This window comes from Arachis hypogaea, chromosome 19 (genome assembly GCF_003086295.3).
Source record: "Arachis hypogaea cultivar Tifrunner chromosome 19, arahy.Tifrunner.gnm2.J5K5, whole genome shotgun sequence".
In the NCBI taxonomy this organism is placed as follows: Eukaryota; Viridiplantae; Streptophyta; class Magnoliopsida; order Fabales; family Fabaceae; genus Arachis; species Arachis hypogaea.
The window spans coordinates 130,938,174-130,947,913 of record NC_092054.1 but is presented as its reverse complement, the minus strand read 5'-3'; the positions used below and the strand labels follow the sequence as shown (position 1 = coordinate 130,947,913).

At 30.8% G+C, this 9,740-nt stretch overlaps 1 long non-coding RNA gene across 14 annotated transcripts; it reads right to left on the bottom strand.

Annotated features, from left to right (window-relative positions):
- Nucleotides 1-2,417: 2,417 nt before the first annotated feature.
- LOC112776207 (uncharacterized) lies at nucleotides 2,418-7,219 on the bottom strand. Of its 14 annotated transcripts, none has more exons than XR_011877255.1 (11): nucleotides 6,669-7,219; nucleotides 6,387-6,489; nucleotides 6,038-6,181; nucleotides 5,007-5,045; nucleotides 4,204-4,316; nucleotides 3,971-4,115; nucleotides 3,702-3,811; nucleotides 3,284-3,359; nucleotides 3,061-3,200; nucleotides 2,849-2,906; nucleotides 2,418-2,691 (listed from the first exon to the last, which is right to left on the bottom strand). It is a non-coding gene; the product is annotated as an uncharacterized lncRNA (long non-coding RNA). The 14 variants fall into 14 exon arrangements; XR_011877250.1 differs by having other exon boundaries at nucleotides 2,418-2,709; nucleotides 6,038-6,239; nucleotides 6,669-7,210; XR_011877251.1 differs by having other exon boundaries at nucleotides 2,418-2,709; nucleotides 6,038-6,216; nucleotides 6,669-7,210.
- Between the last annotated feature and the right edge of the window lie 2,521 nt (nucleotides 7,220-9,740).

The window sequence follows — 9,740 nt, the reverse complement described above, 5'->3', positions numbered from 1 at the left end:
TTCACCCCCCACCACCTCCTATCCGAGTTCTCTCTCTCTCTCTCTCTCTTCCCTTCAAAATGAGTTTGAAACTCATTAATCACAGATATATATGTTGGACCTTGGGCCCTGTCCAACTCGTTAGCGTTTTTGGCCCGTTTGGCCCACTTTGGGCCAAAACCTTTAAGATTAGTGTCCGGTTTTCGATTCTAAATTATTTTTATCCTTTCAAAACAATAAACCAATTTTCTAAATCTTATTTTTTTTCTCAAAACATAGTACCGGGCAGGCTTAAACTGGTTCGACCGGTTTGGCTGCTGGTTCTCGGCCTTTCACAGAAAATACTTTTTCTGACTCAGAAAAATTCACTGAAACCAAATTTTACCTTTATATTTTCAAATTAAAACTTCTAAATTTTGAATCTATTCCAGGCATTAAAATTATTTTATTAAAACAGTTTCGCGTGAAAAATTCGAGTTCTTACATTCATGCCCTGTAAATCTGAAAACACTTAACAAACACATCACGACATCGAATGGTAATAAAGGAGAATTAAAAATTAACAATTTTAAGGCTAGGAAGCATGTTTTCAATCATAGCACAAAATTAGGAAGAAAACTTAAAAACATGCAATTTTCATGAATAAGTGTGAGAATAGTTGACAAAACCCACTCAATTCAGTCCAAAATATATCATAAAATAGTGGTGTATCAAAGATTAAACTTATTGTTGCTACCACGCAACACCACATTGGATTCTTAGTTTAATGGTATTTTTTTTATTTGATAAATAATCATATTATTATTTCAGCTGTCAAATGTTAATTATAGTATAACTATCTTTAATTGTGCCAAAAAAATTTTGATAGAATTCATCTACGCATAAACCGCTACAGTATGCCACGGATTTACCTACTCTTATTTATACATAAACCATAAACTGCTATAGTCAGGAGCAATTTATGTATGTTGCACCTCCTTCAGAAACTCCTATTTATACATAAACTCCTATTTTAACGTAAACCGTGGCTACCAGTAGCAGATTACATTCAGTTTCAAATTGGCTGGTGCCTGTAGCGGTTTATATAATTATAGAAAAGTTGTAAATAAGTATGAAGTTTCAGAAAGTTGTAATATGATAAATTTGGTTTTCGATCATTTTATTTAAGTAACTTGCCCTTAAAATAATCTATAAAAACTTTTTTAAAATTCTTAATTTTTTAAATGTTCATGGATTTAAAAATATTCTTTTTAAAAAAACTTAACAATTTAGTAATTATTAATTATTTATTCTTAATTCTTATTTGTATTTATTTTAAAAAGTTCAATGTTATATTCTTTTCTACTAAACCTGATTTTTGCGTAACTTAACAGAGTAACTGCAGATGTTGTTATAGATTATAATAGTAGGAGTAAAATAGAAAAAAAGAATTGGATACTAAAATCTTATTTTCTTTTTAATTTATTAAATGTATTAAAAAAATAAAATATTTCTATCAGTATAAATTAAATAAAAAGTATCCAATATTCAGTCTAACGTAAGAGGAATTAAAATTGTCAATCATATATACAATGAGATTATATCAATTCAACTATGACAAAAAAATAAAAGAAATCAGAGTCTAAATTTATTAGATATTAAATAAAATAAAACGTTACTTTTTACATTATAAATAAAATAAAAAACAAATTAGATTCTTAAAAATGAGTAAATAGATATTCATATATAAATTTCAGTCATTATAAAAACTGCTAAAAAATGTAACTTTTGTAGCCGTTTTTACTATAATAACTACTACAAAATGTGAGTTTTTTATATGTTCAATGAGTAACTGAATGTTTTTAAATTCACAATTAGAAAATGGATTAATACAGACAGATTTACAGACGGATTTAGTCTTTATTACAGACGGATTTTTGGTTACCGACGAAATTATCGACGGATTTTGTCCCTCTGTAAAAGCCCCGTCGGAAATTATTTACCGACGGATTTTTTTTCCGTCGGAAAATTACAGACGGATTTTTAGCAGTTACCGACGGATTTTCCCTCTGTAAATTTTCTATCCATTTCCCAAAGGCGACGAACTTTCCGACGGATTTTCCGTCTGTAATTACAGGCAGATTTTCCGACGGATTTTTCGTCTGTAATTGCAGACGGATTTTCAGACGGATTTTCCGTCTATAATTACAGACGGATTTTCAGACGGATTTTCCGTCTGTAATTACAGACAGATTTTTCGACAGATTCTGTCTGTAATTACAGACGGATTTTCCGTCTGTAAGTTGAACTTTGGAAAATCATCCCACGTTCTGATTACAGACAGAAAATCCGTCTGTAAATCCGTCAGTAAGATAAAATAGAATTCTTTTTAGATTTTTCCATTGCAAAATGAGTACTTTAGATTTGTTTTCTAAATTTACTCCATCAAACACTGTAAATTGAAAAAAGAAAGCCGAAAATCACATAAATAAACATAATATTCATTACATGATACCTATAAAATTGGATGTTATTTTTCAACATCATTGGCCAATATCTCATTGTCTTAATAAAAAAATACCCAAAAAAATAAGATGACCATCCCAATGTTACATGAATGTCACAAATTACACTTAGCACTTAAAGATAGGATAATCTAAAATATTAATAGATAACTAAGTTGCATTAGCAGCATCAAGCTCCATATTGAAAGTTAATCTTGACATCTCCTGACTGAAATAGAATTAAAATCTGAATTGAAATTGAAGTAAATCAGAACATAGAAAAACAGAGAGAACAACAAAAGCAAACACAGATCAGAACAAAAATAAAATAATTAAATGGTTCTTCACAGAGTGCGGAATGAAAAAGAACATTTGAAAGAACTCACCTGGGCTAGGCAAATTCAAACCAGCAGGAAGCCTAGGCACAACAACAGCAGGATGATTCTGCACACACGCCAGAAAACCATCAGACGGTTCAGAAAATACAATCTCATCGTAAGATTCAACAACACTAGGGATCAAGAATCATACTAATCTTATATATTGGCATAATAACACTAATAATTGCCTCATAAAAAAATGCCAACAATCAATAAACCTGCAAGTCCAACACATTAGATATCTTCATTATTAGAATAACCATCTGCTGTCCTCAAAGCTTGGTCACCACCACTACAAAATGCCTTGGTCGCCGGCATCTTCGTCCTCTGTCTCAGCACTGTGCCAAGCAGGATCATCCTCAATATCCAACAGCATCTTCATCAGAATGGCGAACATCCTGCTGATAAACACTCTTTGTATTGATTAAGTTTAAAGCATACCTTATCAAACACAAGCTTATCAAACAAAGGTGCTGCTTTGTATTGTGGAAGACCCTTCTCTAGATTTCTCAACTTGCTGTTGTTAGAGTCAAGATTAGTTTACATATGAATTGGTAATTAAAACTGTCAAAGAGATTAATTAGTGATAAAAAATACTAGTTATATGCATAATGAAACAATGGTAGTTTGGAATATATATATATTAACTAGTGATAAAACATACTAGTTATATGCATAATGAAACAATGTGGCAGGAACAGGTTGAATATGGTGGGAGGTATGAAACATGCTAAAATGGTAAAAAGTAGAGTTCTGAAACCAGATTGCTAATGGACACACACATCAGAATGCCAATAATAAAACAATTTTGCTGCTTTTTTGCAACCAATTTTGCTATGCAATGAAACCATACACTTACCATCAAACTGCTCAAAGAGATCCTTGCTGTTCTTTGCCACATCTTCCTCTGCTGCAACACAAGCAGAATTGATCTCCATGTCATGTTGCTCATTGCTATTAGAAGCATTACTGTACACAAGTGATTGATATTGCATCAGTTGCTCATTGCTATTAGAAGCATTGAAAATATGACTAAATAAAACCCAGCAATGGAGAATAAAGACAGAGACCAAAAAGAAAAAGGAAAAGAAATAATAATAACATAATGAAGAAGAAGAAGAAGCATGCATTGAAATTCTGCAGGTTGAGCATTGATCTAAGTAGTTGAAGATCCAGGAGATTAACAAACAAAACCGGACACACATTCCAAGGTATCTCAGCTAGATATAATGCTTGACCATCTTCCCACGTTTCAGGTAAGACAGTTCCAGCTCTACAATTATAGCCAAACAAATGAGAAGATCAAGAAAACAAAAGAAAAAAAGATATATAAAAAGAAAATTACTGTTCTTCACTCATACCTGATTACACCAACATTTCCAAGTCTCAATGAGTCTTGCCGCACTTTCAGCCTGGCCTCTTGTCTCTCAGCCTTTGAAACCGATATCAGCAAATCAGATATTATTTTCGTCCGCTGCAAAATAGAAGGAACAAATGTAAATTTGATGCATGATAAAAGGAAAGCTCATTGTTGATACTTGAAGAAGTGTAATCTAATTGGAAGCTGGTGTGAGTGTGAAGAGTCCTCCAATTTATTTGTTTCATTCAAGATAGAAATTAATTAAAGTGTAGTTATGTGTCACCATAAAAACCACCACCACAACAACAACAACAACTACTAAACATTGCATGGCTACATGAACCAAACAAAACAAGGCTATAGTATCCTGTCCTAAATCAAAATTAAATTTAAATAATTAACATTTAATCCCCTTTCAGATTTAAATATCTACCTTCCCACAGTAATATAAGATGCTAATATATACTATATTCCAGGAAAAATCAAATGTAGCTAGGGCAGAAGCAGAATGCCATGAAAAAGACAAGGATTTATGGATGTGGAGATAATTACAAAACAGCTCACATCAACACCTTACATGCATGTATTAAAACTAGCTGATTAGACACTTGTTAATTAGCAAACTCTTAGAATAATATCCATGTCTTAAAAGTACCATTTTTTCCCCTAATTACTTGATATAAATAGAACCAAACTTTATAGTTCCTATCCTCAATTACTGATAGAAAGCTTAATGATTGTATCCATTAAACACTTTATAGTTCCTATCCTTAATTACTGAGAGACAAGGAGGGCCAGCTTTACCTGGGAACTAATAAAATTCAGTGTACCCTGATGAACAAGCTGCAAAATACATAAGCCAACAACACAGAAACCAATACAGATTAAATATTGAACTAAACCTTATTGTTTTTCACTATGCTTTGGAAAAAGGAACAGCAATCAAACAAAAAAGGGTTCTCCCTTGTTCATTAGATTTGGGAACTCATTAAGTCTTCAATGCTAAAGTGAAAAAAACAAAAACAAGCATCTCATTGATGCAGTGACTTCTTTTTTTTTGTGACTTTTCTTAAGAGAGTTTTATTTTTCTAATGCAAGAGTGTTTTTCTTTATATTTAGAGAGGTTCTATTATTTTTTTTATTATTAGAAACACAATCTAGCTGTTGAAAGGTGTACCATATAAAAATTACTCAACTTGATTTTAGCTCAGTGTCAGATTAAAATATTAAATTAGTCAAATGTTATTAGTAGAAGATAATTTACTCATGGAAATCAATATTTAGATACTTATTTACCTTATTCATGATCATGCATTGAAAATGCATATCTTTAAGGCATTATAGAATAAAAATAGTGGAAGATAATTACAAGGAAAGCGATTCAAATGAAACACTTGTATTTGTACAAAAGAGCCATGAAAACTTCAGTATTCAAAATTTAATTCTTTTTATATATTAATAATTATCAAAGGTTATACATACATCTTCCTACAAGAAGATCAGTCATTCACGTAGATATGACAAGTTTGATAGCGATTCTTAAATTATTGGTAACGAAGATTAAACAGCAAAATAATCATTGTGATCTATAAGTCAACTATCATTTGTCAAAACAAACTCACACCAAGTATTTGGCACAAAGACACTGATAGTGCACTAGCTAGCATCTACAGATTGAGCTTCTTCTGTTACTTGTAATAAGACCCAAAAGATAAAGGGTTAATGTTACCACCTAAGGTGGGATAACTACTCCACGACATAACTGTATATATGGCATAAATCAGAAACAGGGAATTGTACCCAAAAATAAATAAATAAATAAATAAAATACACACCTTTGGATTGTGCTAAGCCCCCTGCTTCCCAGTACAATTGAGTCCAGTTTCAGATCTTCAATAGAATCCAGAAGTTTCTCTCTTGCATTACCTCAATCAAATTGGGTCCTCTTCGACCCTCTGAGGCTCAAATAGTCACAGTAGCTGTTCTTATTGAGCACTAAATCAATTTAGCTATTCTTCAACACATGTAGACATATATCTTATTAATAGCCGAAAAAGAAACTTTGGTAAGAAATAAATAATTGTAAAACTGTTTACTAAGCACTAAAGAATGTAAGATCATAAAACTTAATTCAAATTTGATACATTCAATAAAACTTAGTTCAAATATATACATTCAATATACCTTAGAATTTAGAAACTCAGTTCTCTGCAGCAGCAACAGGGAAGGGACAAGGCTAGGGCTAGGGATAATGAAATCAGTTCAGTCATTAGATCAAACACCTCGTCTGCACAAACACAACATTGAGCACATATATCTATCTAATTATCCACTGAGACTAATTAACAAACATTCGATGTGCATGTTAGCACAAACCAACAAATAAGCAAACCATCTAACACTTGGTGTGCACAGAAGAAACAAAAAATAAAAACTAAGAAATAGGAAAAAAATCTCAAATCTTACCTCAGAAATAAAGGGAAAATGGCGTATGGAGGAGGTGTGGGAGGAGGGGCACAATGTGATTGTCGACGACAGCAAGGGACGCAAAGTTATGGCAACCGCAACACCAACTCAATGATGGAGGAACATGCCACACCTCGGTTCGTGGCTCTTCAGATCTACTTCCAATGGAGGAGTGAAGGAACGGTCATGACTCGTGAATGAAAGCGAGGAGGAAGGGCAGTGGCAGAAACACAACGGCGACACAGAGAGAGAAGGAGAGCGCTCGAATAGAGGAGAAGGCCAACGAGCTTCCAAACAACGGCGAGGGAGCTTCCAATCACGGCGACACAGCTTCCTACGACGGCGACGGATCTTCTACAGTGGCGGTGGAGGCTGTGTCTGTGTAGGGGCTGCAGGGTTGCGGGGGCTGCGTGGCTGCAGTGGCGGCAGAGACTGCGGTGGCTGCGAGCGGCGGGCTGCAGGGCGAAGAGTTCGAGGGATGAGGGCGAAGAGGAGTGTGAATGGAGTGTGAATGGTGTTCGAATGGAGTGTGAATGGAGTGTGAAATGGATGGTGATAAAATTAGGGTTTTCAATATTTCCGACGGAAAATTTAAATTACAGACGGATTTTCCGTCTGTAATCATTTTTCATTGAAAAAATTAATTTTTCCGACGGAATTTTCGACGGATTCTCTTTTCCGTCTGTAATTTATGCTAATCTATTTTTTTTGTTTTCCGACAAAAAAATCCCTCTGAAATTCTCTCTGTATTTCAGTGGGATAAAATCCGTCGAAAATATCCGTCTGTAATAACTAGTTTTCTAGTAGTGATTATAGTAGTAGCGATGAAATAGAAAGATAGAATTGAACACCAAACTTCTATATCCCCTTTATATATTAATTATAGACATGTATAAAAATGATATAAAAATACTTTTAAAAAGTAATATATTGTTAAACTTTGGCAATTTAATATAATTTAGTAATTTTTAAATTCTTAACCCCACATAATTGAAATTCAACGAAAAAATAAAGTGCTATATAAAAGATGTTTAACTAAAAAATTCTAAATATTAAGAAAAACATATAAAAGATAAATAAAAAGAGTAATTGGTCGAACAAATAGATCCCATAATAAACAACTTAAATACCTAACAATCAAATTAAATGCATTCTATCCTTTCCTAATAATAAATATTCTGACCATCTAATTGCCAACAATATTTTTTACCTAACTGCAGAACGATGTTTGATCATGTGATTATATTTATTATGTGTTCCATTCAAAGTTGCACATGCAGTAAGCATTCGAATTTGGAGTCAAGGGACTACGATACAAAAAAGTTAAATTAATTATTGTGTCAAAAAATACAAGAAGTACATAAGGTAGAAATTTGTCAACTTACCCTAGTAGGGAGACTGGGTTGAAACATGTCCTCTATTGCCAAATTTTAAAAATTTAAAATAATATATTTTCAAAGACAATTCTTAAAAATGAATTAAAATTTTTCAAAACAAACACTTAAATATTATATTTTTATTATTGTCTAGAATAAAAGAGTAATGTACTCTCTATTTTTTGAGTAAATAAAGGTGATTACTATTTGCTTAAAGAATAAAGAGTATATTTTTTAAATTATTTTCTAAAAATATTAAAAATGGATAAATTTAATTGAATGATGCTAAAAATATTAAATTTTTATATATTAAAAAATATGTAAGATTAAACTTATTGTTGCTACCACGCAACACCACTTTCGATTCCTAATTTAATGGTATTTTTTTCTTATTTGATAAATAATCATATTATTATTTCAGCGGTCAAATATTAATTATATTATAACTATCTTTAATTGTGACAAAAAATGTTGATAGAATTTATCTATCCATGAACCGCTACGGTATGCCACGGATTTACCTACCCATAATTGTACATAAACCGTTGTAGTCAGCAGCGGTTTATGTATGTTGCGCCTTCTTTAGAAACCACTACAACCTATAGCGGTTCTATTTTAACGTAAACCGCAGCTACTAGTAGCAGATTACGTTCAGTTTTAAATTTGCTGGTGCCGGTAGCAGTTTATATAATTATAGAAAAATAAGTATGAAGTTTCAGAAAGTTGTAATTTGATAAATTTAGTTTTCGATCATTTTATTTAAGTAACTTGCCCTTAAAATAATCTATAAAAACTTTTTTAAAATTCTTAATTTTTTAAATGTTCATGGATTTAAAAATATTCTTTTTAAAAATACTTAACAATTTAGTAATTTTTAATTATTGATTCTTAATTCTTATTTGTGTTTATTTTAAAAAGTTCAATGTTATATTCTTTTTTACCGAACCTGATTTTTGCATAACTTAACAAAGTAACTACAAATGTTGTTATAGATTATAATAGTAGGAGTAAAATAGAAAAAAAGAATTGGATACCAAATTCTTATTTTTTTTTTAATTTATTAAAGGTATTAAAAAAATAAAATATTTCTATCAATATAAATTAAATAAAAAAGTATCCAATATTCAATCTAACGTAAGAAGAATTAAAATTGTCAATCATACAATGAAATTATGTCAATTCAACTATGACGAAAAAATAAAAGAAATCAGAGTCTAAATTTATTAGATATTAAATAAAATAAAATATTACTTTTTACATTATAAATAAAATAAAAAATACTCAACACTTTTAGAATAAACAAATTAGTGTCTAAAAAATAAATAAATAGATATTCATATATAAATTTCAGTAATTATAAAAACTGCTAGAAAATGTGACTTTTGTAGCAGCTTTTACTATAATAACTACTACAGAATGTGAGTTTTGTATGTTTAATGAATAACTAAATGTTTTTAAATTATAGTAGTAGGGATGAAATAGAAAGATAGAATTTAACACCAAACTTCTATATCCCCTTTATATATTAATTATAGACATGTATAAAAATGATATAAAAATACTTTTAAAAACTAATATATTGATATATTTTGGTAATTTAATATAATTTAGTAATTTTTAAATTCTTAACCCCACATAATTGAAATTCAATGAAAAAAATAAAGTGTTATATGAAAGATGTGTAACTAAAAAATCC